This window comes from Thamnophis elegans, chromosome 1 (assembly GCF_009769535.1).
Source record: "Thamnophis elegans isolate rThaEle1 chromosome 1, rThaEle1.pri, whole genome shotgun sequence".
In the NCBI taxonomy this organism is placed as follows: Eukaryota; Metazoa; Chordata; class Lepidosauria; order Squamata; family Colubridae; genus Thamnophis; species Thamnophis elegans.
In genome coordinates, this window is record NC_045541.1 from 118,400,681 (window position 1) to 118,427,907 (window position 27,227).

Genomic DNA, 27,227 nt, shown 5'->3' on the forward strand with positions numbered 1-27,227 from the left:
TTCTGTAAACCACTTAGGGCTGTAGAGCACTGTGAAGCGGTACATACAGTAAGTCTAAGTGCTATTGCTATATAGGCAACTTTATGGGGTCATACCATTAAAATGTGTTGCTAGGTTACAAACTGTGGTTCAGTACAATGGGAAACCCCCTTACTCTGCATTTAATAAAGCGTATTGTGGTATCCTAGCCTTCTCAAACAGATCTGTCTTCCCACTGTATGAACTCCCATAATCTCAGCTAACATGGCACCCGCTCTTGGAAGATTACTTTAAAAAACTATCACGGATTAACTATGGGATAACTTTTAATAATAACCTTTATGCAGGAGCATTGGAGTGCGGGTGGCAGGGAGCCAAGATGCTGGATGTAAGTTGTGTCTATGAGATTAAATTCGGAGGCAAGAATGCTGTGTAGACCAATATGAATCCCTGGAAAAAAGCTGGGATATAAATCTAATAAGTACATATCCCTTGAGGAGATATCTTTTATCACAGGTAAGCAGTTTTTAAACTTGTCAATCTTTTCAGAATCCTGAGATCACTAGATAGTTCTAAATGAAAAACAGTAGATAAGGATGAGTCAGAAGCAAAAGACTACTTTTTAAAATCTACCACATCTCACAGATCATAAATTAAATGAGGGAATCTGCAAATATACATCTATGATAGTTCAGGGGTTCAACTATAAAGTTAACAGGCAGGGATGCAGAAACACTTGGTCAAAAGCAACCACTACATATTTGAGAAACATTGAGGAAATAGTGTTATGTATAAGACCAGTCATTGGAGGGAGAACTTTGTAGTATTTGTATTTTTACTTATTACTATTATTTTGATATATACTGGGAGCTGAATTCCCTTGCAAGTCTATTGCAAATTGTATAGCAATCTTATCAGTATATCCTGATTTACTTTCTATTTGCTCTTAGATTGAAATATAAGGATAATATCGCTAGAAAAAGATCCCACAGTTAATTGAAGTAATTTTTAATGAAAATATCTTAGTTATTAATACCTGGGGCATTGGAGATACTCAGCAGTTTAGATGCTGGGCTTGTCGGCTAGAAAGCCAGCAGTCTGAGTTTGTGACCCGAGCAACAAACAATGGGGTTAGCGCCCGTCCTCTCCCAATCTCCTGTCAGCCTGTTGCCAAATACGAGTAGATAAATAGGTACCACTTTGGTGGGAAGGTAACAGAGCTTCGTGATATCATGCTTGCCACACGACTGCGGAAATGTCTTCAGATAGCACTGGCTCAATGGCATTGAAACGGAGATGAGCAAATGAAGGCAAATATACATGTCCCAGAACAATGTTGCAAGTTCCAAACTAATCACTAGTTAACCTCTGTCCTGGTGAACGACCCAGATTGGATCTATGAGCACCACCCCCTATAATTGGCAACGACTAGCTGAGTAAAATCCTCACGGGACTCATTATTAATACCTGAAGTTACATGTAAAGAAGAAAAGGAATGAAAAATGTTTTACTGGACATAGAAAGATGAAGGGAACCGTTAAACATAAATCTGAAATCCTTTAAAATATATTTCATCACCAGCAAAGCAATAAAAGCAATGGTTGTACAGTACTAGAAACAGTACTGTGTACGTGGTGACCTCTCAGTGTGTTAGGTTACTTCGAAGAAAGGGGGCAGTCTTGGAGTTTAGTTCATCGTATCTGCAGAGCCCCAGGTAGATGAAGTTTGCATTAAAAGATGCAAATAATTTTTTTCAGTAATTACTATTGTTGGAGAAAGATGAAGACAAAACTGACTTCTGAAATAGATGTAAGGAACTTACAGCCACAGATTTTATTGAAACCCTATTATCCCACCCCATCACATTATTGTTTTTGCATTTTATAGAAAAGAGGAACTACTTCCATTCCAGCCTAACCTTAGCCCCCACAAAAGGCTAAAATTGCCTAATCACCAAAAGGCCTCCTAAGCAGTCTGGAATTCAGTATTTTAGCCCTTAGCTTTCTACCAAGCTTGTGTACAATTCAAGCACAATTAATGGCTAAGTTGTTATAGAGATCTTCAGAATTAAGAATGTTGTATAAAGCAATTATACTGCTGTTTCATATTTTGTTGTTCTGACATGCAGCAGATAAATAACTTTCTTATTTAAATTGCATTGCTGGTACTTGTTTGGTTTAATGAGAGTTTAATTTTTTGTTGGGTTTATCAAATTGTTTTATTAAATATTATTTGTAATGCTATTGTATACTATATGGATTCCTGCAGGAGTAATAATAGCTATTACATCTGAGAGATCCATCTATTCATTAATATTTTATCCCCATCCCATTTTGTTTGCCTTTTTCATCTTCCTATTGTGGACTTTTTACACCTAAGTCAAGTACTAACCTAAGTCTCTGGGTTTATGCCATTTAGGGATAGGATGTGTATGTTGGCATACAGTTAGCCAATTTTTTGTAATGGTTTTTAAAGTATCAGGCTGTGAGGTTCAGTCACTCTCTCTCATCCTTAGGAAAGAGGCAATGACAAACTACTTCCAAAAACCCCTGCCAACCAAACTGCAGGCATTTGGCCAGACAATCACCAGGAGTCAAGACTCAAGACAGACTCAAAGGCGCAAAAACAACGAAGGAGAAAAGCATGAAATACTAATAAATACATACATTATGTGATTGTGCAGAACTTTCAAAAAAGTCGCTCACCTTATGAACATAAGTTATTCTTTCCACCTGCTAAAAACAGTAAGTAAACATATTTGTTACTGGAGTGATGCCCATCATCTGGAAATGGTAAACGAAAACCATCACAGCATATTGGCCAGGGATTAGACTGGATAATGATTCTTGCTCTAAGTGTAATTATTATTAGAATGCACATGGCTTTCTCTTAAAAAATACAAAAAGGTTGCATTTAATTATTATTAGTTGACAACTGTTGTGGCCCAGCAGGATGAGCTGCAGATGGACTCGGATAGCGAGGAACCATATGAGTCTGCCAGGGAAGATGTGGAGGACCCTGGGCAGGGTTCAGACTCAGAGCAGGGAGCAGAGAGGCTGGTTGGCCACCAGGAGGCGCCTGAGGCATGGAGCAGTGGGGAGGACTCAAGGCAGTTTGTTCCTGACGCCAGGCGAAGAAGGGTGGAGAAACGCAGCAGCTGCGGAGGCAGACTCATAAGAGATAATCAAGCCCAGGTAGTTGTGGCTTGGCCCCTCCCAAGAGAGTATATAAGTGAGAAATTGGGAGGGATCCTTTTGCAGGACACAACTGTTCGTAACAGTCTTGAGGAACTCTTGTCTTGTCTGTTTTGTATTTCCGTTCTGTTTGGTTTGGGTTGTTGCCAACCCTTCTTGCATGAGAGTGTTGTCTGGGCTTTCAGCCAACGGAGTTGTAATTCCTGTGATTAAAGAGTAGCAAATAGCCAAGCCTGTGTCTGCATTACTCACAGGCCAGAGGGGGAGGGGGGTGTCAGAACAAACAACTATATAAAAGAACCAGATTTATTTTCTAAAAATTGGAAAATCATGTGAAAATATATTGATGTATTCCTTGTTCTGGAATGGAAATTACTAATTGTATTCATAATAGGTTTGTGCTTATTTAATTTATGTTTATTGCACAATTCTCTGTAAATGCCCAGAATTTTTAGGCATATACAGAGTTATGTCAAGCAAGTTAGTACTCATCTTACCTGCTTGCTTCCTAATGTTTTCCACCCTTTTTCAAATTAAACCCACAGAGTTTTTGTGGGTATTTGAGGTCCATGGGCTTCATATTGGAGGCAGCCAAAGAAACAGATAAATACATTAGTGTTTTCTAGGGACAAACAGTAGTATCCTCTTGATGTTTTGAATCTAATTTCTGTCAGCCCCAGTGAGCCTGGCCAGTAGCAAGGGATTATGGGAGTTCAAAGAATAATCCCTGATTTTTGGTAAAATAGCAGAATATGAGCTGCTGTATTTATTTATGAATGCCCCTTAGCAGTGCCATCTTTCTTAGAGCATGTCACCGATGACATTTTTACTATCGGAAGTGAAAGAAATCCTGCTTCATCTCTGAATATTGTTCATATTTGGAAAGTGCAGCACTGCTTATTTATGAGTTTTGCATAGGACTGGCACTTAGTACTGCATATTATAAGAGAGCTAGGATATTCTATGGCGGCAAAAAATCAGGAGCTTGGTAAAGCTTTTTGTGACTAACAAAGTTTATTAAAAGAGATATGTTTACCAAAGCAAATATATGTACAGAATGCTACAAGACTAGAAATTTATGAGGTCTGTCCTTTACCCACCATAGAATTTTGCTTTCTATGAGGTGCCAGCAAAATCAAATCTGAAATGCCTTACATAAAACCATAGATGGTATAAATGCTATGTTTTCATCATCCATCACTGATGTCTAAATTTGCACATGCACAAAAAGATACTGTGTTCAATATTTTATACTATTCCAAAAATAAAAATCTAACTACGTGTAACAATTTTTCCTGTTTGTCCCTTTTTTTGTTTCTTTATTTTAATGCTTTATGCCTTTTAATAACAACAGTTAAACACAAAAAAAAATGTGACCAGACTCCTGATTTTTCATACCGACCAAGTTTATTAACAAAATAGACTTCCTGTAAGGGTGTGAAGTTTCAGATGTACCAGAACAAGTTGCTATTCAATGAATCCAGACTAGTCTTGATGGCCAGTGTGGGTGGGCTGCTCTAAATTGTTGGAATTCAGTATATTTATTATCATTGTCCTTTCTTCAGAGTGTGTGTGTGTGTGTGTGTGTGTGTGTGTGTATGTGTGTAAATACAAATTTTTCAAAGCCATGCTGGAATAATTTCAAAGGTTCCATATTATTCATGAATTAGGGAAAATTCTGAGACGTGCTATTTAACTGGCAGTACTGCTTGTGTACAAAGTTTCTTCATTTAATGGGATTGATGTAGGAAAATGTCATTTTAGGCATATTTATATAAATTTGAAACAATAGATGCATATTTTGTTTATTCAATGGTTTTTCCTTTTTTCCTACAAAGTTGCAAGCTTTGTTCACCAATGCTGTTAGTATTGATTGTAATTAAAATCTTTTAAGTTGACATTTGCTAGTTTGTACATCTGTTGGAATTTGTACTGAAAATAATTTAAGTAGCCCTGTTTATGCTACCTGCGTGTAATTTTTTAAGATGTTAGTTGTAGTTAGTTTTAGTTTATTGGTCTTGTATGCCGCCCACTCCCGAAGGACTCCGGGCGGCTAACAATAAACAGGGGAAGGGGATAAATAGACAAAACAACAATTTAAAATACACAACATTCATAGTTACTGCGGGGCTGGAAACTTCGACAGCCCCCCCGGCCTGCCGGAGCAGCCAGGACTTAGTGGCTTTGCGGAAGGCCGGGAGAGTAGTAAGGGTCCGGATCTCCACGGGGAGCTCGTTCCAGAGGGCTGGAGCTGCAACAGAGAAGGCTCTCCCCCAGGGGGTCGCCAGCCGACATTGGCTGGCAGATGGAATCCGGAGAAGGCGTAGTCTGTGCGATCTGATCGGTCTATGGGAGGTAACTGGCAGGAGCCGGTCTCTCAGGTACCCAGGTCCGATGCCATGTAGGGCTTTATAAGTAATGACCAGCACCTTGAAGCAAGTCCGGAGACCAATAGGTAGCCAGTGCAGCTCGCGGAGGATAGGTGTAACGTGGGTGTACCTGGGTGCACCCACGATCGCTCGCACGGCTGCGTTCTGGACTAACTGAAGTCTTCGGACACTCTTCAAGGGCAGCCCCATGTAGAGCGCGTTACAGTAATCCAGTCTTACTGGATTACTTACTTACAGTCTTAATCCAATGTTATTGCCCAACGTATCCCCCTTTAAATTCAGAGAGATGGATTCCATTAACATAGTGCTAAGTCACAATATGGTAGATAAATCACCATGGCTAAGTCATAACTATAATTTATAAGCCACAATATCTAGATTCACACATGTTGTTCTATATCTAAACAAGTTATAACTTACTGCACTGTGCAAACATGTGTAAAACTAGCTTTCTTACACTTCAACTGTAACATATGATTCCATTCAGAGAGGTGAAAATGGGAAAAATATGCAAAGTATAGAAAACATACAAGACCTGAAAGTTGTGAAGATGATCCAGAGAAATTTGATGTTGGCCTGAAACTTTACTTCAAAATCTCACAGCGTGGCTCATTGATCAATTTGTTATAAGCTTATAAGATATGCAGTAAATCTTTTGCTGCCTGCTTGCAGCTGCAAAATCAGCAGGAGATCAGCAGTAGGAGAGGCCATACTTGTGTAGTGTTATTATTATGCTAGAAGGTTGTTTTTAGTTCAGTGAATCAAATTGTGCAGAATGACTAAACGTCATATGGATGAAGATGTGAATCTTGTAAATACATTTTGACCAGTGGTGGGATTCAAAAAATGTTAACTACCAGTTCTGTGGATGTGGCATGGCTTGGTGGGTATGGCTTGGTGGGCGTGGCAGGGGAAAGATACTATAAAAACTCTGTTCCCTCCCCACTCCAGGGGAAGGTTACTGCAAAATTCCCATTTCCTCTCGATCAGACAGGACTCGGGAGGTAGAGAATAGATGGGGGCAGGGCCAGTCAAAGATTGTATTTATCAGTTCTCCAAACTACTCAAAATTTCCACTACCAGTTCTCCAGAACTGGTCAGAACTTGCTGAATACAACCTCTTGTTTCTATTCTCCTGCCCCCCCCCCCCAATTCCCAATACTAGCTTTTCAGATTTTAGATTTGGAGAGAAGAGTCTGATGTAGGAATTCAAGCAGGTTGACTCCAGTGACATATGACAAGGTAGGTTGGGCACCATACAAGAGAATTGAAAAGTTGTTTAGTGAAATATTATTTTCATTGTATGGAAGGAAAAAGGTTCTGGCCATTTTATACAGTGGATTGTGTAGAAAATGCTTGCTGTTCCATTTTTATCATTAAGATTCATGTACTATTTGCTTGCTTGTTTGCTAAGTTATAATGGATTGAGTTTGCACATGGCACTAAGCCCAAAATGTAGTTCTACTATTAGCTTGAGGCTATATTGAGTTATATGTGGAATTGTCAAAGGTTATACTCCCACAATGGATGAAGAATATGATCACCACTTAAACTTCTGCTAAAAAAAAGTATTTGGGGTCCATTTGCCTAAAGGGTGGGGTGTTCTGTGAGTTTCAAACAAGATGCTGGTTGGCCACCATAAACCATGGCTTAATAACCGAGCCTACAAATCTGTGGGTCTTCTCATTGATAACCAGGAACTTTGATTAGACAAAGAGAAGCTATGATATATAGAAGAATTCTTCACTTAGGATCAAAGGCATAAATCACATTTAGAATAGAATAACAGAGTTGAAGGGACCTTGGAGGCCTTCTAGTTCAACCCCCTGCTCAGGCAGGAAACCTTATACCGGTACCATTTCAGACAAATGGTTGTCCAATCTCCTCTTAAAAACTTCCAGTGTAGCATTCACAACTTCTGGAGGCAAGTTGTCCCACTGATTAATTGTTCCAACTGACGGGAATTTTTTTCTTAGTTCTAGGTGGTTTATCTCCTTGACTAGTTGCCATCCATTTACAGAATCTCAGCACTAGTATCAAATGCAGTTAAATCTACAATGTGACTGAAGCTGCATACATATAATAACGTAAGAGGTCAATTGATTTGATTTAGACCAGACACAGAGTTCTAGCAGTTCATTTTTTTAAGAGCAGAAAAGGCTTTTGTTTATGGAGGGAGAACTCCAAGCAACACAGAGAAGTTAATTTTAGATTTTATATTAATAAAAAATTAAAATAAAATTTAAAAAATGTTTTGGTCCAGGAAAGGTGGCTACTTATTGACTGATGTTATCCTGTAGAAAAAAAAATATTGGTGGCCCTTATTCCTGAGATCTTTCCCTAATATAGTCTCTTCACATAAAAGACTATATTAGGGTTTGTTTATAGTTCAGGTAGTGCTGTAAGAATAGAAAAAAAGGGGGAAAAAGTAAGAATATAGAGTAGTGCAGAATTCTCCATGAATATTGAGATTCCTGCCTGGGGACCTTCAACAGGTATTGCTCTGAATTGTTTACTCTTCACTTATATACAAGGCAGTTAATTTCACAGCCTCCCTCTTAGTCTTTATAATTGTAACCTCTCACTCGGTAGCCATTTGAATGGATAGTTATTAACTTGGAACAACCTATTAGAAACGGCCCCAGAGAACTTTTTCATGACAGCTGTTTAATTTAAACTGGAGTGTTTCAGTATGTACTCTCTTCTGCTGCTGCCTCTCTCTAAAAATAAAATCAGACAGAACAAAACTGATGAAAACCAGTCATTTTGCCTGGTTTAGTGATGACAGTAGTAAAATGAATGGCTATATATATTTAAAAGCAAGATAACAGTTCTTCAATTTAATTACATGAATCTGATTTATTAGTCTGAAAATTCCATTTCCCAGAGTAATAAAACATTGTTGAAATAATGAATATAGCAATGCTAAGCTTGTGGATTTGTTTTCTTCTTTTCAAGTTTTTGGGAAGAAGAAACCAGAGTTATGCTGTGCTAATATTGATTGTAAGAGAAGGATAGACCCGTTTATTGCTTTGTAGAGCAAAGGTATTTCAAAAATATTTACAGGGAAAGCTAAATGAACCCCCCCCCCCATATCCAGAGATACTGTACCTTTCAATAAATAAATAAGATTAAATAATAGAAATGGCATTCATCACTGTACATTTCCTCTGAGTTTCATACAGCGTGAACCATATTTTAAGACAAAGCGAAGCATGTGTTCAGAGTTCAGAGCATTTATATAACCTATAGCCTAGTTTGAAATAAATGTAAATTAAATCTTTTTTAAAAAAAAACATGCTTGGATATATCTTTGAAAGAAGTTATAGACATTCTCTTTAGACATTTTATATTCTGGAAATAAAAAAGTAAATTTTAACCCATAATCAAACAAAAATGTAGTCTAAAATATAAAAGCTTATATAATAAACTACATTGGTCATCTTTATTTTCATCCACAGTGCTAACGTTTGTTTCCTTAAATTCATTTCTAGTTTTCACAATGTCAATAAAATATGAAAGCAGTGAATGAAAGAACCCATTCAGTGTTACAGGTAGAATTTATTACAATTGATAATCCTTCCACAAGTATCTCTCTCGCACAATATTATCCACTTATGTGAAAACATTTTCTCCTTCTCAGTTGCTTTGCTTTTTTTTTTTTTTTGCCAGTCCAAAAGGAAAGAATGAGAAAGACTGACAGAAAGATAAAAAGACTAACTCACCAACCTCACTTGCATTTTATACTCAGAATATTGTTTTTAAATAACGAGTATTGATAAGGAGAGATCAATAAGCAGCAGAAGATAAAAGTAGTACTATGAAAGTAGAGCACTGATGCTTCCCAATAAAAAGAAAAGGGAAAAAAGCTTTTTTTAGATTAAAAAGGGGGCAGAAATTTGGTTTTTTCCTCTGAAACTGAGGGGAAAAAATGGTATAGACACTCAATTGTAATTAAACTTACAGTTTCCAGAAGGACAGTCGCGTGAAATTAGTTCTGGCTGAAATAACAAATTTGTGGCAATTTAAAGATTAAGAAATGTATTGTGCCCAAGGCTTTATGGAAAACAATATAGTTAAACAAAAAGAGCAAACTAATTGCCAATTATTTAACTTTTTTATTGCAAGGGAAGCTCAATGTCTGGACTATAATCATGAGGGCAGTCCTGGCCCTTTCCCAACAACAGCCAGTCTGCTCTTGATAAGCATTCCTAGGGTGTAAGTAGAGTTCAGACTGCGTGCTTTGTTTGCAGCTTTTGTCTGACTTATTTGACGAGTTATTTCTACTTTGGTTTCTCTCCGCTGGCTATAGCTACGTTGCTAGGATCCTTTGAGACATCTTGGGTAAAGCAAGGGTGAGGTCCCTGCCCAAGCCTTCTTCTAAATTCTTCTTGAAAATTTGACCTCATGTTTTTATTCTCCAAGACAGTTTATTATTTCATGTATTAAAAAATTTAATACCACTTTATAATGCCTTGGTAAGGCCACACTTGGAATACTGCATTTAGTTTTGGTCACCACAATGTAAAAAAGATGTGGAGACACTAGAAAGAGTGCAGAGAAGAGCAAGAAAGATGATTAGGGGACTGGAGGTTAAAACATATGAAGAACGGTTGCAGGAACTGGGTATGTCTAGTTTAATGAAAAGAAGGACTAGGGGAGACATGATAGCAGTGTTCCAATATCTCAGGGGTTGCCTCAAAGAAGAGGGAGTCAAGCTACTCTGCAAAGCACTTGAGGGTAGAACAAGAAGCAATGGGTGGAAACTATTCAAGGAGAGAAGCAACTTAGAACTAAGGAGAGTTTTCTTGACAGTTAGAAGAATTAACCAGTGGAACAGCTTGCCTCCAGAAGTTTTGAATGCTCCAACACTGGAAGTTTTTAAGAAGATGTTGGATATCCATTTGTCTGAAGTGGTATAGGGTTTCCTGCCTAAGCAGGGGGTTGGACAAGAAGACCTCCAAGGTCCCTTCAAACTCTGTTATTCTATTCTATTCTATTCTATTGCCATTTCCAATTTTTGTGAAAGTGCATAATTAATAATCAGTTAATACTCAACTATTAGGCTTGTTGCCCTTTCATAAAACTGGATTGTAGATGGATAACTAAACAATCTATATGAAAAAATAACTTCCTGGAGAGAAAAATTTGCTGTCAGCTTTAAAGAGAAAAGTTATTTTTCCTAGCATAAGAAATAGATTCTCTGAGTTAATTTCCACACTGTTCTACATGGACTGCACTCCATTCTTACTGTTTGTGTGAATGAGCCTTTAATGAATGTGCTAGATCAGAATGTCACAGGGCCCATTCTGATCTAGCACAAGGCTTGATCTTAATTACATTGGATATAGGTTCACCCTATTATTCTAGAAAGATATTTGCCAGCAGCTTGATAGTCATCTTAAGAGTTTGAATAGTTTGACAGCTCCAAGATTTAAGTTATAAGTTCTCAAAAGTTTTGGAGCTGTTTTCTTTCTTTTTTAATTCTCTCCAGTGCAATAGCAGAATGTGGGGAAAGAGGCATCCAGTTTGTCTGTCTGTCAGTCAGTCAGCAGGATACATCTCTCTCTACCAGGCAAAATGTAGTACAGAAGTGGAACAGGCACAGCAGGAAAAACAAACAAAAGAAAGACTGAGTTTGAAAATGACCAGATATGACTGCAGCCATGGAGAAAAAGAAAATCCAGAGTAACATTTCTCCAGTGGACTCTTATAAGAAGGGCAACTGGGCAGTGACTTCTCCATTTTTAATTCCCTTTCCTCCTGGTCATTCACTCAGTACAGAGCACATGCACATCAGCTATGTATTTCCCCATGCACAAGTCAAACACACACAGGTGCAACATAACATACACAAGGTACATGTTAACTTTGTAACACAGAAGGACATAGAAACACACACACACATACACACACAAAGAGCACAAACATACTATTACTGAATGGTGCGGAAAGGAATCAAGAAGCCATCACAATCTGTATTCTTTCCCAATCTTGTTTGAAACCTGCTTTTTCAGGAGATAAATTTTCTGTTGAAAATAGGCAGAACTTTAATCCCCAATTTAATCTCTTACGGGACATCAGCACTCCTTTCTTAATTTTTAAAACTCCTGATTTAATTTTAGTACAGATGTTCCTCATCTTGCCCATTACGTAGCATACCGGAGTATCAGCAGCATTCTTGAAATGATATATAAGAGGCAATAAAGGTGTATGTCATCAGCTTCCTCCTCATAACTAATAAACATGGACAAGCCTTAGCGTTTTAAAGGAACTGAAGGGAAATTGGATTCTTGTGCAACGGTTATACATGCAAACCAATATCCCAGCTCTGCGAGAAGTGTTCCACTTGCTAACTGTCAGCCTGTTACGGTGTAATCCAATCCATTCCAGCACTGCTATTCTTAATTCCTGCCAGCTCTGCCTGGGAGCAAGAGAAAGGGTGGGTGGGAAGAGTTTGGAGTTCTGCCTCCATGTATTTCTCTGCCGAGAGTTTGCGTGCATTGGAGAACTCTCCTGCCGCCAAGCATTGCGTGCAGAACTGGCTGTGAAAAAGTACCCTGACCCAGGAGGGACTCTAACTGAAATTGGCCAGGAGAGGTGGTCAGGCAGGCAGTCGAGAAGCCAGTGGTAATTCATCATAGTCTGGATTTGTCAGGAATTGGTCCAAAATATTTTTCTGCCTGAGACAAACAACTTCCACTCGCATCTCAGGGACAGAAAACAAGAAGGCTGGGAGTGGAATCTCAATCAATTGCACGCAGGGCAGTGGGCTGCTTTACAGAGGGAAGGTGAGGCTGACATTGCACTTACCTCATGCCGATCCAGTGCCGCCACCTGCTTCCTGGAAGGGTTAATTCCTGCAATTTGGTACTGGTGGCTCTATAAAGTCAAATGCAAGGACTCTTCTTTTCTTGAAATAAGTTATAAGGAATTAAAATCAGAACAAGGAAGGACAAGGAAGAAATGAATGGAGGCACACAGAAGAGGAGCAAGATAACAGAGGATAAAGTAATGAAAGATATTATTTGAAGAGAACTGGCTGAAGGAAATTTAGATGGGAAAGAATAACAAAATAACAGTTGGAAGGGACCTTGGAGGTCTTCTAGTCCAACACCTGGCAGGAAACCCTCTTTTTAGACAAACGCCCAGTGTTGGAACACAACTTCTGGAGGCAAATTGTTCCACTAATTAATTATTTTAACTATCAGGAAATTTCTCCTTAGTTTTAGTGGTTCTGTCCTTGATAAGTTTCCATCTGTTGCTTCTTGTCCTGCCTTCAGGTGCTTTGGAGAATAGACTGACCCTCTCTACTTCGTGGCAGCCCCTTAGATCAAGGGTAGTCAACCTTTTTATACCTATTGCCCACTTTTGTATCTCTGTTAGTAGTAAAATTTTCTAACCACCCATCGGTTCCACAGTAATAGTGATTTATAAAGTAGGGAAGTAACTTTACTTTATAAAATTTATAAAGCAGAGTTACAGCAAACCCATACCACCCACCATGAAAGCTGGAACGCCCACTAGTGGGCGGTAGGGACCAGGTTGACTACCACTGCCTTCGATATTGGAACATTGCTGTCATGTCACCCCTAGATGTCCTTTTCATTAAACAGATGAAAGGAATGGCCCTTCCAGAACAGAATGTAATTGTTCCTGTACTTTACTGCCGGCACAATTCATGGCAATTCAATAATTCTTGTTAGCAGCCCACCAAAGCAAAACCAAAGGCATCCCCCTTACACCCAAATGACCAAGAGGAAATCCTAGCTCTGCCAACTACTTTGCATCATTGACTTGCACATTGCCACATGGTCCTTTGCCATTCCCCACAAAAGCTTAAGAGCCCCTCTTCACTGGCCTGGGTTTCAGATGGTCCCTCCCTCCGCAAAGTCTTGGGGCATAGATGTAACTGGGCAAATCCTATAAGATGTTCACCTTAATCGTTCCCAGAATAATTTGGGATCTGGGCAACAGTGAGCCTCTTGTTTGTTTGTTTCTTTTTTAATGTAGAAGCTGTGTCTCTTAAGGTCAGCACATGGTATTCTCATAACAAGTCTGCAAGATATCCAGCCTGATAGCTTCTCTTCTGCTCATCTTTAACATCCAGTAATAAAGCCAATAGTAATGATTGCTGATATTGGCAATATATTTCCAACTGCTACGTGGTGTCCTGGATTAGGAAGGAGCCTTCTAAAATCAACTTCTTTCCCGAACATATGGCTTTAATTTATCATTTTCTTTGCTGGATAAAGTTTGCTAGGCCTCCCATTAATCAACCAATAATCCCAAAGCTACCATATCTGAGCAGCAAAAAGTGACTCAGATTTTTTCAGCCAGATGTTAGCATTAAATAAACCCAAACTAGTCTCTAATGATCACACATTGAAATTTTGACTCAGATCTGTTTTCTCCATTTCCTTGGTTAGATTTAATTTGGGGCGGGGGAAGTGAGGTGCTGTCAGTTTATGCTTCACAGAAGAGCCAATTCTACAACTGTCTAGCAGATTTTTTATTTTAAATAAATCAGTTTTTTTAAAAAAAATCCTTGAAAATTTAAAACATTGGGATTAAGGTATTCTAACTGGGCCCATAGATGGAAGTGGCTTTCTCAAACCATTCAAGATAGTAAAACAAATATAAACTCAAAAGTAATTTCTATATTTTGGGTTGTTTCACACACATGTAGTAGGTCAGGGGTATCAAACTCGATTTCATTGAGGGCTACATCATTGTTTGACCTCGGGGGGACTGGCAGGGATTCACTCGTGTCGGGGGCTTGTGGTGGCTTGAGCGCTGTACCAGTGAAAGCAGGCTCCTGAGCTCCATTTTCAGCTGCGACAGCCTTCTGCAACCTCCTGCCAGCAAAATGAAGCTCGGGAGGCTGCGCACAGCCCTCGGAAGCTCAGGTTTCACTTGCAGCGGCCCCGCGGGTCAGTCCTTCACTGTTTCAGGGTGGCCCCGCAAGCCAGATCTAAGCACCCCATAGGATGGATCTGCGCCCCTGGCCTTGAGTTTGACACACCTGTGTTAGCTATCATGGAAAATACATAATACAATATAGTCATAGCATTCAGTGGAAAAAGTACTTGGGCTCTAGATTTTTATTTTTCTCCAATCATCAATATCTCTGCAAAGAAGGCATTATTATTAGGCATAGAATTAGGGCTCCATTTCGATCTCTTAAAATCATATAGAAGAGATGAAATAATGAAAAGCTAAGTTTGACCCTTCTAGAAAAGAACTGGCATGTCATCTTTCTCTGGTTTTAGTCAGTTCTTAGCTGTGCACCTGCAGGATCGTTCATTGATAGTTGCAATCCTATCCATCCTGTACAAGAGGTTCAGGGAATGAACTCATGCTTCTGCTAATGGCCCAGGGTGTGACCCCTTTTGTAGTTAAGGAGCTGGGGGGCAATGCTGTTTCTGGCCCCCATAAACCAGAGTGATTTTTCAGTAGGTTAGTTCATGAATTAAACTTTGGCCCTTTCAGCTGGAAATATTCAATGCTGAGTTCTGATGACAGAGAAGCTAAAAATGAATGAATGATGGCTGTTTCCTGGCCATGTCTCCCAGGAGGGAAAAAAACATGTGTGGGCATATTTTGGTCTGGGACAGCATATTATCCAAGTAGATTCCTTGGATCGTGTTTCTGAGTAAACAAGCTGAGGGATGATGTTATCAAGCCATAAACAGGAGGGTTGAAGAATAAAACGTCAATTACCACTTGCCTTTCTCTTTCAAAGTAGGAAAAATTGTGCATTTGTTTAAGAAACTACATTTATGCATTGACATCTGTGTTTGGTTAGGGGCACAGGGTAAGAGTATCAATGTTTGAATAGATGTCCTGCTTGAGGATAAGCATTACCTTCTGGGAACCCCTCTGTGGCTTGGTTCACACAACTAAGGAAGCCCGAATATTGTTTGCATATTGCTATATTGTGCAAGCTTGGCCATTTGTAACCAAAGTACTTGGTGCATTAAATGTGAACCCAGTCAATGGTGGTTTTTCTTAATCAACTATGGTTAAGGAATCCAAGACTTGATATGTTATCAGAACACAGTCCATGTAACAGTTGCTGTTGGTAGTTGTTTGTGCATCAGGTGGCATCTTTTGGACAAAATTGGCAATAATTGCTTGTCTTCTTAGATGTTCATGCTTTTGTCATCATGGGTATCTATCTAATTGTTAACAATAAAAGGATCTTATCTCTTTAAGACCCCCTTGTCTTCTCTTGGCTTTTTTCCAGCTGCTTTCAATTTTACCAATCATCAGGATATGTTTCAGTGATTTCCATTAAGTGTCCAAAGTATTTAGCTCTATTATTAGTCTCTCCACTGAACGGCATCTTCTTTTTGTAGTTCAAAGTGTTCCCCCAGTTTTAGCCAACGCTTTAATTCAGAGGCATTGCTACATTGTCTATGTGCACATACACAAACACTCACAAAAAATAATAAGGCATACCATGGGGGCTTGCAAAAATGCAGGTGACTACTAAATGGCAGGAAAGGATGCATAACTCTCAAACTCTTTCCTGCCAGCTAATGGTTATATATATTTAACCATTATATATATATTTGTAACCCTGCTATGATATGTTTAAAAATCAAGTCATTGACCAGTTGTTCAGAAAGTCACCTTATGATAGTGGATTTTATGTACTCTTTTGTGATGATTGTTAAGTGAACATTGTGGTCATTAAACAAACCCATTTTTCTCATTTCTGGAAAAAAATACATTGTACCTATAATGGCTAAGTTGGACAAGCATTTGTCTGAAATGATATAGGGCTTCCTGCCTAAGCAAAGGTTTGGATTAGAAGACCTTCAAGGTCCTTCCAACTCTTGTCATTCTATTATTCTGCTTTTTTTGCTAGAAATCAGAAACAAATGTCAATTTTTTTGTGTGTGGGGGGGATGTAAATTCTGGTCACATGACGGTAGGAAACTGCAATGACTGAAAGTGTGGGGTGGTTACCAAATGACCAAAATGTGATTATGTGAGCGTGGAGAGCCTTCAGAAATTCAAAACCAGGTTATAAGTAGCTCTCTGGAAGTCCATCAGAACTTTGAATGGTCACCAAGTGGCTGCTGATAAGTCAAGGACAACCTGTAGAAGGACATAGAATATCAATCAGGAAGTGTTTGCATAGGTTCAATTATTTAAATACAGCTTCTTTGGGTCTGATAAACAAGGGGCACTGGAAAATACAGGGTCAGAACAAGCCTCTCTTTGCTTACAAAACTCAGAACGGGCGCAAGAGCTCAACGTGCATTAAAAGTGACTCAATTCAGATAGTATGACAAATAGAGAAGAAATACAGAATTGGCATAAGCATAATGATCTATAAACATACACATTTTCCTTCAGGAGAAAGCCATACATTTAGACAAAATCACATGTCTGAAAAGAATACAGCAATGTGATTATAACTGGCTACAGACCTGCATGTTAAATCGGCCAGGAAACAAGCATCTGGGGAGTAAACTAAAATGATGCCAGTCTTTTCAGTTTTAAACATAGGCCTCCTATAATACTAAATCATATTTTTTTTTTGCAACAGCTCATGGAGTGACAAGTTGGGGCTGCTGTTGCACTTGCTGCTCAGGAGGGTCTCTATCTGAGTCCTGGCCTTTGCCCTAGGATCTGCAGCTGAGTATCCCAATAGTACTGGAGGACTTTCATGTAACTTCTTGGAGCAGGAAGGGGGGGGGGGGCAATCAGCTTGTGTTTACAACCACCACGACTACCATGAGCTTGTCCAAGGTAATTGGGCCTGAATCACATACAGGCCACAATTAGATTACAATTAGATTATACTCTTGAGTAGATGCAGTCTAAAAGTAGACGCTACCTCTTATCCTTGAGAGACCGCCTTCTGCCAATTACCTCCCTGCGTCCCATCAGATCGCACAGGGAAGGCCTCCTCCGAATTCCATCCGCCAGTCAGTGCCGACTGGCGACTACGCGGAGGAGAGCCTTCTCAGTTGCAGCTCCGACGCTATGGAACAACCTCCCCGTGGAGATCCGTACCCTCACCACAGTCCAGGCCTTCCGCACAGCCCTCAAGATCTGGCTATCCGGTCAGGCCTGGGGATAGGATTTATTCTCACCCCGCCCGAATGTTGAATGAATGTTGTGTTTTATAGTTAATTTTTTTTATTCACGTTTCTTTTATGTCTTGTTTTGCACTCCCTTCCCCCATTGTTGTAAGCCGCCCTGAGTCCCCTCAGGGAAAAGGGCGGCCTATAAATGTTCAATAAATCTAAAAAAAAAATAATCTTGTCCTATGTTATGGCAAGTTCACTTTCTGACTCTGTTGATCAGTGCAACAAATATCCACAGGTAGCACTGACCTTGTAGATTGGTTTATTGTAGGCATGTAATAGATCCTTCTGATTTCCAAAGGGTGCTTGGAGGTGGTTTTTTATTTTTTTGAGGCTATAATGAACAGTGCTGCTGGGGTTTAATTGCACCCTAGAATACAAGAGTGTGATGACTCGACATGGCACAGAAATAACACAAAACAGCTGGCAGTTCAAACCACCCCTTTATTGCTCCAAATCTTCCCAAATGCTCCCATGTTTCCCAGAACAGTCCCAGAGCAGAGTGATAACAAACCCTCCCACAAACCTCAAGCAATTAGTCCATCCTGGCAAGAGGATGCACGGCACTAAATCTAAATGTATTTGGCAAATCAAGGAGTTCAGGGAGCCAAAGATCCAGATAATTAGTCCAGAATGCCAAAAGGAATGCAAGGACTCTTGGCAAGTTCAAACGTGCACGCAACACTTCAGGAACTCAGCGTTTGTCCCTGACAAATTGCCCCTCCCCAAAGTGGCTCCTTAAGTCTTATTTCCCAGGTGTGCCTGGTGAAGATGGACAGAGCACTTTCCTCCTGAGTAGCCTGCTCAATCTGTGCTGATCACACCTTCTCTGCACTCTCTGAGCCCTTGGATCAGGAGAGGGTGGTCCTTACTCCTCGTCTGAGCTGTCTCTCATGTTCACCCTGCCTCTCTTCCTCCCTCCCTGCAGGCCTTACTATTCCAAAAAGCCTTGCCTGGACTGACTCTGCCCTGCCCCAGTTTCCTCCAAAGCCAAACGGAGCAATCACTGTAAGTTTTTGTTCCAGCTCATCTTCTCCTGCAGATTCAGACTCCTGGGCATGACAAAGAGTGGCTGAGGACCTAGATAGGATTATATCGAAGTAGTGTCTCTGTTCAAAAAAATCCCAAAATACTGCTTTGCCAGCAACTTACTATAAACTCATTAAGCATGCTGCCTGCCATTATTATTTTTCTGTAATATTTAACATTTGTCAATTTCTATTTTTTTACAATCATGATGCACTCTTCTAACTCTATTTTATTATCAACTAATATGGTATCATCTACATATCTAAAACTGTAAATGTCTTGAAAATTGGCTGCCTTTTCCAGTCGAGCCATTATTATACATTTGTTTGCATTGTTACCATACAGCCCCTTATTCTGAATCATTCTGTTTTTCTAAACCCATTCCTTACAATAACTTCTTGTTTCTCATAAATGATTTTCAGAATGAGAATTCTGGTTCATCTCTCCATCTTATGTATATCCACATTCTACCATGATCATGGCTACCACAGCAACCCTCAAGCTGATGCAGGTTATTGACAGAGATGTGTGTGTGTGTGTGGAGGGGTGTATGTTTTGTCTTAAGTAGTAGTGCTGTGATATGGAGTTGGGAATGTTATCATCAGTTCCTTGTCAGGGACAGACAATTCTCTGTTAACCTTGATATTCTCTGTGGCTGCTCCTGCCTCAAGGAGGAAAGGTTTATTTGATCAGTCAATCCCAGATTCCCGATGAACCAGATGCGTTTCAGAATTAGCTTGGAGTTGTTCCCATGTCCTGTTCCATGGCTTGACATGGCTTTAGTCTCCTCTTGGAATGAGCAAGTGACAATCGCATTGGATTGGACTGTATCATGCCTGTGGAAGATCTCAGGTGTGCATGGAAACCAGAAGACCTCTTGGTTTTCAGAGAACCATTTCAGGATGCTGCAAAGGTTGGAAGTCCAGGCTGGTTGCCAAGTTTAATCACATGACTATGGGAACTCTGAAGGATGGAATGTTGAGGACCTGTCAAAATCACAAGTTCAGTCAGTGAATGGTCATTAAACGAGGACCACCTATATGTCTATGGAGGTTCTTCGGTCACCCAGGTCATGGTTGTTCCAAAGGTGCTTTTTCAAAAGGCAACTGGACTTTGTTTTTGGTGGAAGATGTTTTGCTTCTCAGATAAGAAGCTTCTTCACTTCTGACTGACTGAACTGAAAAAGCTTTTTGGATGAGAAGTGAAAAGTCTTCAAGGAAAAACAAAGTCCAGTTGCCATTTGAAAAAGCACTTTTGGGAGGGCCACGTATATTCTTTCAATATGTTCACATCTCTATATTCTTTCCTCTAAAACTGATATTAATTTAATCATAGGCATGAATTATACAGATAGAACACAAACATCTGTATTCACTCCAGGAAAGCAAATAGCACTTTCAGGTTCCAAAAACTGCCCCTTCACGAACTATTCAGTGCAAAAGAAAATTCTGTAGTGTTTTTAAAATAAAGAAAAAAGATGAGCAATACATTTACAGAACCTTATGGTCATATCTATTAATAATTGTAAACAGATAAACTATAATTATTATAGAATATTGGTTGTGAACCCTGTGAATCTAAAAAGAAATGCAAAGGGATAATGAATTAGTGTATATATTATTGCTACTTGGAAATCTGGACAGATGAAAGTAATTTTAACAAAGTGAGTAGGAATAACAGATTTTGTACATGACAAATTTAAGAGCAATAGTCACTGCTTCCAACACAAGGGAAAATGGAAGTTATATTTCATCTTTCTTATTCTCTTTAGACTTTGCCCAAAATGGAACTAAGAATCCATTAAAATGTTCATGAAATTGATGTCATGAGTGCTCAAAACAAATGGCTGCAAGAAGACATGTGATCAGGCTCCAATTTAGCAATGAAATGGAACCATTAAAGCATTGGTCTCTATAGCAATACTGAGAAAATGCAAGGAGTGAATGAAAAGTAGTGCCTCTAAATTTCTAACACATGGCAAAACTGATGATTTAGAAATTCTGACATTTTTTTCTGCTTTTTTAATTTCAGTTGTCAGGAAATTACCATGACAAAAAGCTGTATTGCTAGTGTTTGTGAAATGAAAGTTTTCAGTGAGTGCGGATCAGTACACTTTAAGTAACATACCATGATTGAATTCTTGACTACTGATGAATTCCTTCATCCTTCATTTCATTCCAGTTGAACGTGAGGTTGTTTATGGTAATAAATGTGTTCAAACAATGTAAAATATGGTGAATCAGGAAGAGTTGATTGTGTAGTCAAGAACAAAGTGGATGACTTGTAACAGCAACCAATGACTTTCACATAAGAAAGACTGATAAACAAATCATGAACAGTTAATAGATCGTTCAAAGGCAAATTGCTCCCAAACTTGGCATTTCACAGAAACAAGTGGGTTGCATTATTGATGTTGTTTAATATTGGAAAGTTTGTGCAAGACGTTCTTTGCTTGCTGATGGTAGAAATGAAAGCTTCTAAAGTTTATATTTGTCAGCAATTATTGTCATGCTACCAGAATTAAAGTAACTTCTTCATTGCATTGTGACAACCAACAAAACATGGGCTTATCATTATGTACACAAACCAAGTGTCAGTCTGTGAAATCATTACAAAGTTCAGTTGTGTGTGTGTGTGTGTGTGTGTGTGTGTGTGTGTGTGTGGAGCAGGGATATCAAACTGATTTCTTCGACGGCCGGTTCAGCATTGTAGTTCTCCATGGGCTGGCCAAGGGGAGGGGGGGAGACGGGCCGGACGACTTCTGCAGCACCCTGCCGTCCGAAACGGAGCGTAGGGTCGTGCATGCCCCCCCTGTGGCCTGTTTTCAGCGTAGACAGCCTCCTACAGCACCCTGCTGGTCAAAAGGAGGAGGCAGGAGACAGTCCAGGCCAAAAACAAGGTGCGAGGGGCCCACACACCCCGGGCCAGATTTAAGGGTCAGGGAGAGAATCAAAACTCAGGATTAGACAGAAAAAACTCATATAGATGCTTTGGGATACAAGTAGTGTTGCTCACATTGATATTCTTAAACTATTAACTCAGCGCAATGCATGCAACACTCAAAGACTTCGAAAGAACATAAAATTCATAAACAAGAGGGAAATTAACAATACTAGGATTCATACATTATGGAGTCATCAAGAAACATCTGTGAAGTTGGATCTCTTCTATCCACCATACAATCAAGACTTGGAACCATGTGATTCCCAACCTTCACAGCCTGGTGAGTCCAGAGATTGGTCCTTTCTTATTTCCTTCTGCCTTCCACACCTAAAACTGTGGCCTTATATGTACTTCAGAGCCAGCTTTCCACTTCCACCATAACATTAGTTTGTTTTCCTTCCGTTTGGTCCCCCTCCCACAGCATGGCCTTTAAGGGCTAGTTTAATGTTCATCTGGAGCCAGCAAGTCTAGGAAGAGCTTCCTATCTCTTCCCAAAATCGGTGCCTCTATTTACCTACCATCTCTGGATATTCTTTTTCCTGCATTCTGCGGATTTTAGCTTAACAACGTTGCACATTTTTCTGCCTTCCAGGAACTTCCTGAACCACTGGGGTGCTACCCATATCACGTAAGTGTGCTCTCACCATCAATTTTACACTTGCAGCATTAACAAAACAGATAACCGATCATTTCTAAGCATTCCAGGCTACTCTCATAAATAGTTGAATTCCATTCTTTCAAATTTGCCTCCTCAGATGCATAGCCCTCCATCTTTTGTATTGCTGCCTGGCCTCCCACTAAAATAAGGAAAAGAAAAGGATACATACCTATTCAATCAAAGTCTTGGTTCCTGTGATGGATTATGTGCCATCAGGCTGTTTTTCACTTCCTAGCAAACACATAGATTCCTGTGATGGTTACTTTTAAATCTGGCAGAGATACAGTTATCTGCAGTGAAGATGGAATAGGGTAATTGTCTCTAGAACAGTGTTTTTCAACCACTGTGCCGCGGCACTAGTGTGCCGTGACATAGTGTAAGGTGTGCCGTGGGAAAATTACTTTATATATAGTCAATATAGGCACAGAGTTAAAATTTTTTAACATTTTCTAATGGTGGTGTGCCTTGTGATTTTTTTCATGAAAAAAGTGTGCCTTTGCACAAAAAAGGTTGAAAAACACTGCTCTAGAAGACAAAATAGCAGCTCCGCTAAATGTCTATGGAGATTCTCTGTCTTCCAGGTCACGGTTGTCCCAAAGCTGCTTTTCCAAGAGGCAACTGGACTTTCTGGTTTTTCTTTGAAGACATTTTGCTTCTCATCCAAGAAGCTTCTTCACCCTGGACTTCATTCCCTTTGTTGCTATCTTGAGAACATCTGCATTTTTGCAGCCTAATGTTGCAGAGTACATTCTAAAGAAAAAAAAAGGCTTCCATTTCTCAAATATTGTTAAGACATAGAAATTCAAATTTGATCACTTCCATTCCAGATGTTATCTTTCTTAGAGACGGGATAGGAGTGTATTCATTTATCTTCAGCAATAAATAACTCCCATACAAAAAAAAAGTCCAATTGATCTGACGAAAAGATTATCTTTGGCACATCCTAAAGTAAGAGAAATGTCTCAAGTCTTTTGAAAATTATTCTGGATATACTTTTTTAGTCCGAAGTTGGCATACTTATTAAAGCTCTGCCTCTGTAAAACAAGGGTTGCACCCTGTGTGTCCCTGGAGTATTCCCTGACACAGGTGACCTACAACTACAAAAATTAGCTGCAGTTTCCTATCATTTCTAGATGAAACCTTTCACATTGATCATTCTGTTAAAACAGTGTTGGGATTTGTAGTCCAGGATGTTGAGAAGGAACAAATCAGAGGTGGGTTGCTCCTGGTTCGGCCCAGATCGGGCGAACAGGTAATGGCGGCGGGAGGCTCCGCCCACCCACTTCTGTGCATGTACAGAAGAGTCACGTGCGCACATGAGGGAACTGGTAATAAAAATAATGGAAACCCACCACTGCAAAATGTCCATATCCAAGAAAAAATAATTTATGGCACTTTGCTTAAAAGGCAACCTGCTCCTATCATTCCATATAGATACAGAGAACAAACTTTTCACTGGATTGTTGAATGTCTGCTGGTAGCTTTCAGCAAAAAGGAATCCCAGCTTGGTCCAAAAAGGCCTCCCCATGCTTCTAATGAATTTCCCTCAATGTATTTACGGGTCAGTATAGAGGCTTGGGTATCTTGCCAAAGAAAAGGAGAACTTGTCAAGGGAAGGAGAAACTAAAATATTTTTTTAAAAAACAGCATAAAAAAATCCAAGCATCATTGCTAGCTGCTACTTCAGAAGGATTCTGAGCCAAAGGGGGAAAGAGCTGTTCCTGTTACCCCCCCCCCCCCCGCCCTTTGCTTCTGGTACTTTCCTGTTTCACCCTGGGGAGTTGCGTGTGTATGTCTGTGTGTGTGAGGGAAGATTAATCCACTGTCGGTGTAGATTACTGCTGACACGAGGGCCTGGATTGTGACAAGATGGATAGCAGGGTTACTGCAGCAATGCCGTGAGAACCCGGCTGCCTTGCGTGACTGACTGCCTTCTCCCTTCCAGCCACTTTTTCACCTTGGGACCGGCGGCCCTTAACTCCTTGCTGGCCATTTGCAAGGGAAGGGAAGGAAGAGCCAGAGGGCCAAGATGAGGCACCTTCTCTTTTGGAAAAGGCTGGGGGGGCCTGAGGGCTTGGCTGTGCCACAGTTGGTGGCTTACCGGTGCCCTTTGTTTGGTGTCAGCTGCTCATGTCAGACAGAAGCCCGAACTCTCAAAACCAAGAAGCAGAGCTGCATAAAATCCTACCGTCTGAAAGCAATTTAAGGATGCATGGGTGTTTATGTTTACACATTCCTTCTGTTATTAGATCCACACACATGCAGACAGCCAGATCCAGTATGTAAAAATATAGAAAACGTAACTGGTGCCAGCATTGGGAGGAGTTAGTGCGGTAGCTTCTCAGCTGTGACTGAGATTGTCATTGCATAACCCTGCATCTCTCAGTTTAAGACTACTTTACAAATGCTCTGCAAAGGAGTTTACCAAGAGAGCAAAGAAAAAATAACGATGTTTGCAGCCCTTCTAAGCTTGTGTGGAAGTTTGTTATGCATTTTCATGAACATGTTTGTGAAGTCATCAAGAACTGACCTGGACTTGAACACTTATTTTTTTGTAAATAAATGCACCATTATGTTACAAAAGTATGTTTGATCAATGCAGTATTTTTGTAGGGAAACAGAAACCACTCCATGCCTACAAAACTCTCTTCCATAGCTGAAATCTAAGTACAAGTAACCCTTTGCAATTTCAGGCTTCAGACCAGCTCATGAAAGAAGAACCAACGAAGCCTCGATCACTGAACTCATTAAAATTGTTTTAAAAACACTTTGGCATGGAAGGGCTACAAAACTAATACTGATACTCTCTCTCTCTCCCCATTAATCTATCATCTAAATCTCTAAAAATTCTCAAAATATTATGCAAAAGAACTTTGTACAGAGAACATTAAGGAAAGGCAATAACAAAAATCAGCAGGTTGTATTTTTCACACCGTCCAATAGAAGATGCCACACCTGTTATATATGAGCTGCATGTCTGGGTATCCATTACATTAGTCATATGTAAGAATATATTAAACTCTCTCTCAAATTGTTTGTAAAAACCAGATTGTTGATATGAAGTACCAATCTCTATTTTTACACAAATTATGTTCACATACGGAAAAGCTTAGCATATGCTTCTGAAAATCACTTCTGTGGCCACACACAGTGATGGTTTCAGCCAATTCTCTTTCCACAAACTTGCTACAAGATGTGGGTTTTCTTTCCAAAAATGAGAGATTTCTCAATAACACAGGCCGCCCATTTGTTCCTCCAACTGAGAGCCTGGCTTTGGCACAGCAGTTTCCTCACATCTCACATATATTAGGGAGCAGTTAAATTTCTGTACAACATGCTAATTGCACATCCCACTGTGTTGCCAGTTCTCTTGAATATGTACAGATGTGTTTGACCTCCACAAAGCAGCAGTGGGATGTTCGTGACTACTAACTAAAGTAGTGTACTGAAGCTGTTTGGGTTAGTTTAGACAGCAGAATGCCGTCTCTCCTCCACCTCTCATTCTACTGTGTTGTTTGGCAAAAAAACAGCAGACACTCATGCTCAATCCAGGGAGGGTTTATTAGTCAGACTTCCCCAGAAGCTCTGCAGTCCTTAAGCCTTAGTTATCATTTACTTTAAAATTACAGCCTAGACCATATTCACGAACTTTTGACACCCGATATTCAGCATTCAGATAACTACATCTAAATTTCAAATTTGGATATATTCTAAGTGCTGAGTTGATATTCAAACAAGTATTTTCAGTACATGTTTGTTTATATCCTGTATTATTTTTAAAATAACTGAAGGTGGCATGCATAACCCACACCATCCTCCTATTCCCCCCCGCCCCACAACAACCCTATGAGGTGGGTTGGGTGGAGTGTGATGCCCAAGGTTACCCAGCTGGCTTTCATGGCTAAGATGGGAGTGGAAGTCACAGTGTTTGCCTTTCTAGCCTGGTGCCTTTAGCCACTAGACCAACAAGAGATTTCTGTATTTTTAAAAAAGATTTTCTGTTGACCTTGTGCACTTTTATTACATATTTGTAGAGGAGAGATGGCTTCAGATACAATAATACTATACTGTAGTATCTGTTTCCTAATGTGGTCCATCTAATGTGGAACTAGCAATGTGTGCATTGGCATTAAAGCTAACTTTTGCAGAACTCCTGCCAAAAGATGCTGATAATGGTCTTGGACCTCAACACTGTATTATGCTTCCATTTGCAGTACGGGCGTATGACTATATAATGCCCAGTCAATAATTACCATATTTTTTGAAGTATAAGACGCACCTTTTTGCTTCAAGAAAGAGGCTGAAAATCTGGGTGAGTTATACACATTTTTTGCCTCCCGAAGCCCCGCCCCTTCACCAAGGGGCATAGATTTAAGGAGGCTTTTAGACAGCTCCTGGGGGCTGGGGAGGGCAAAAATGAGTGAAAAACGGCCTATTTTTTGCCCCTCCCAGCCCCCAGCAGCACTATAAGCTTCCTAAAGGCTATGTATGCAATTTTTTTGGCAAAAAAAGGGGCCCGTTTTTGTGAAAAACTGGCTTTTTTTGCTCGTTTTTGCCCCACCCAGGAACATTCTGCAAGCCCCCTAAAAGCTATTCATGCCTTTTTTTAAAAAAAAAATGCGGGCCTGTTTTTATGAAACCTACCTACCTACTCTCTCTCCCTACCTACCAACTGTATTTCTCTCTATCCCTTTATCTACCTAACTACCTACTCACTCTCCCTACCTACCTAGTGTGTTTCTGTCTCTCTACCTACCTGCCTCTTCAAAACCTTGGTGCATCTTTTTTTTTTTTTAAATATAATTTTTATTAAACATTATTACCTTTAAAAAACAAGAAGAAAAATACAACAACATAAATACAACGACATAAGCAAGACAAATCATACATAACAATATAGAGTAAAACATACAGATACAAATGCCGT

General features: G+C 39.8%; 1 long non-coding RNA gene across 2 annotated transcripts; it reads left to right on the forward strand.

Moving 5' to 3' along the window:
- LOC116516914 lies at positions 1 to 26,751 on the forward strand. 2 transcript variants are annotated; one of them, XR_004256399.1, is made up of 5 exons: positions 1 to 495; positions 2,495 to 2,723; positions 18,599 to 19,210; positions 20,471 to 22,270; positions 24,246 to 26,751. It is a non-coding gene; the product is annotated as an uncharacterized LOC116516914 (long non-coding RNA). The 2 variants fall into 2 exon arrangements; XR_004256400.1 differs by lacking the exon at positions 24,246 to 26,751 and having other exon boundaries at positions 18,599 to 18,678; positions 20,471 to 22,686.
- Positions 26,752 to 27,227: the final 476 nt, after the last annotated feature.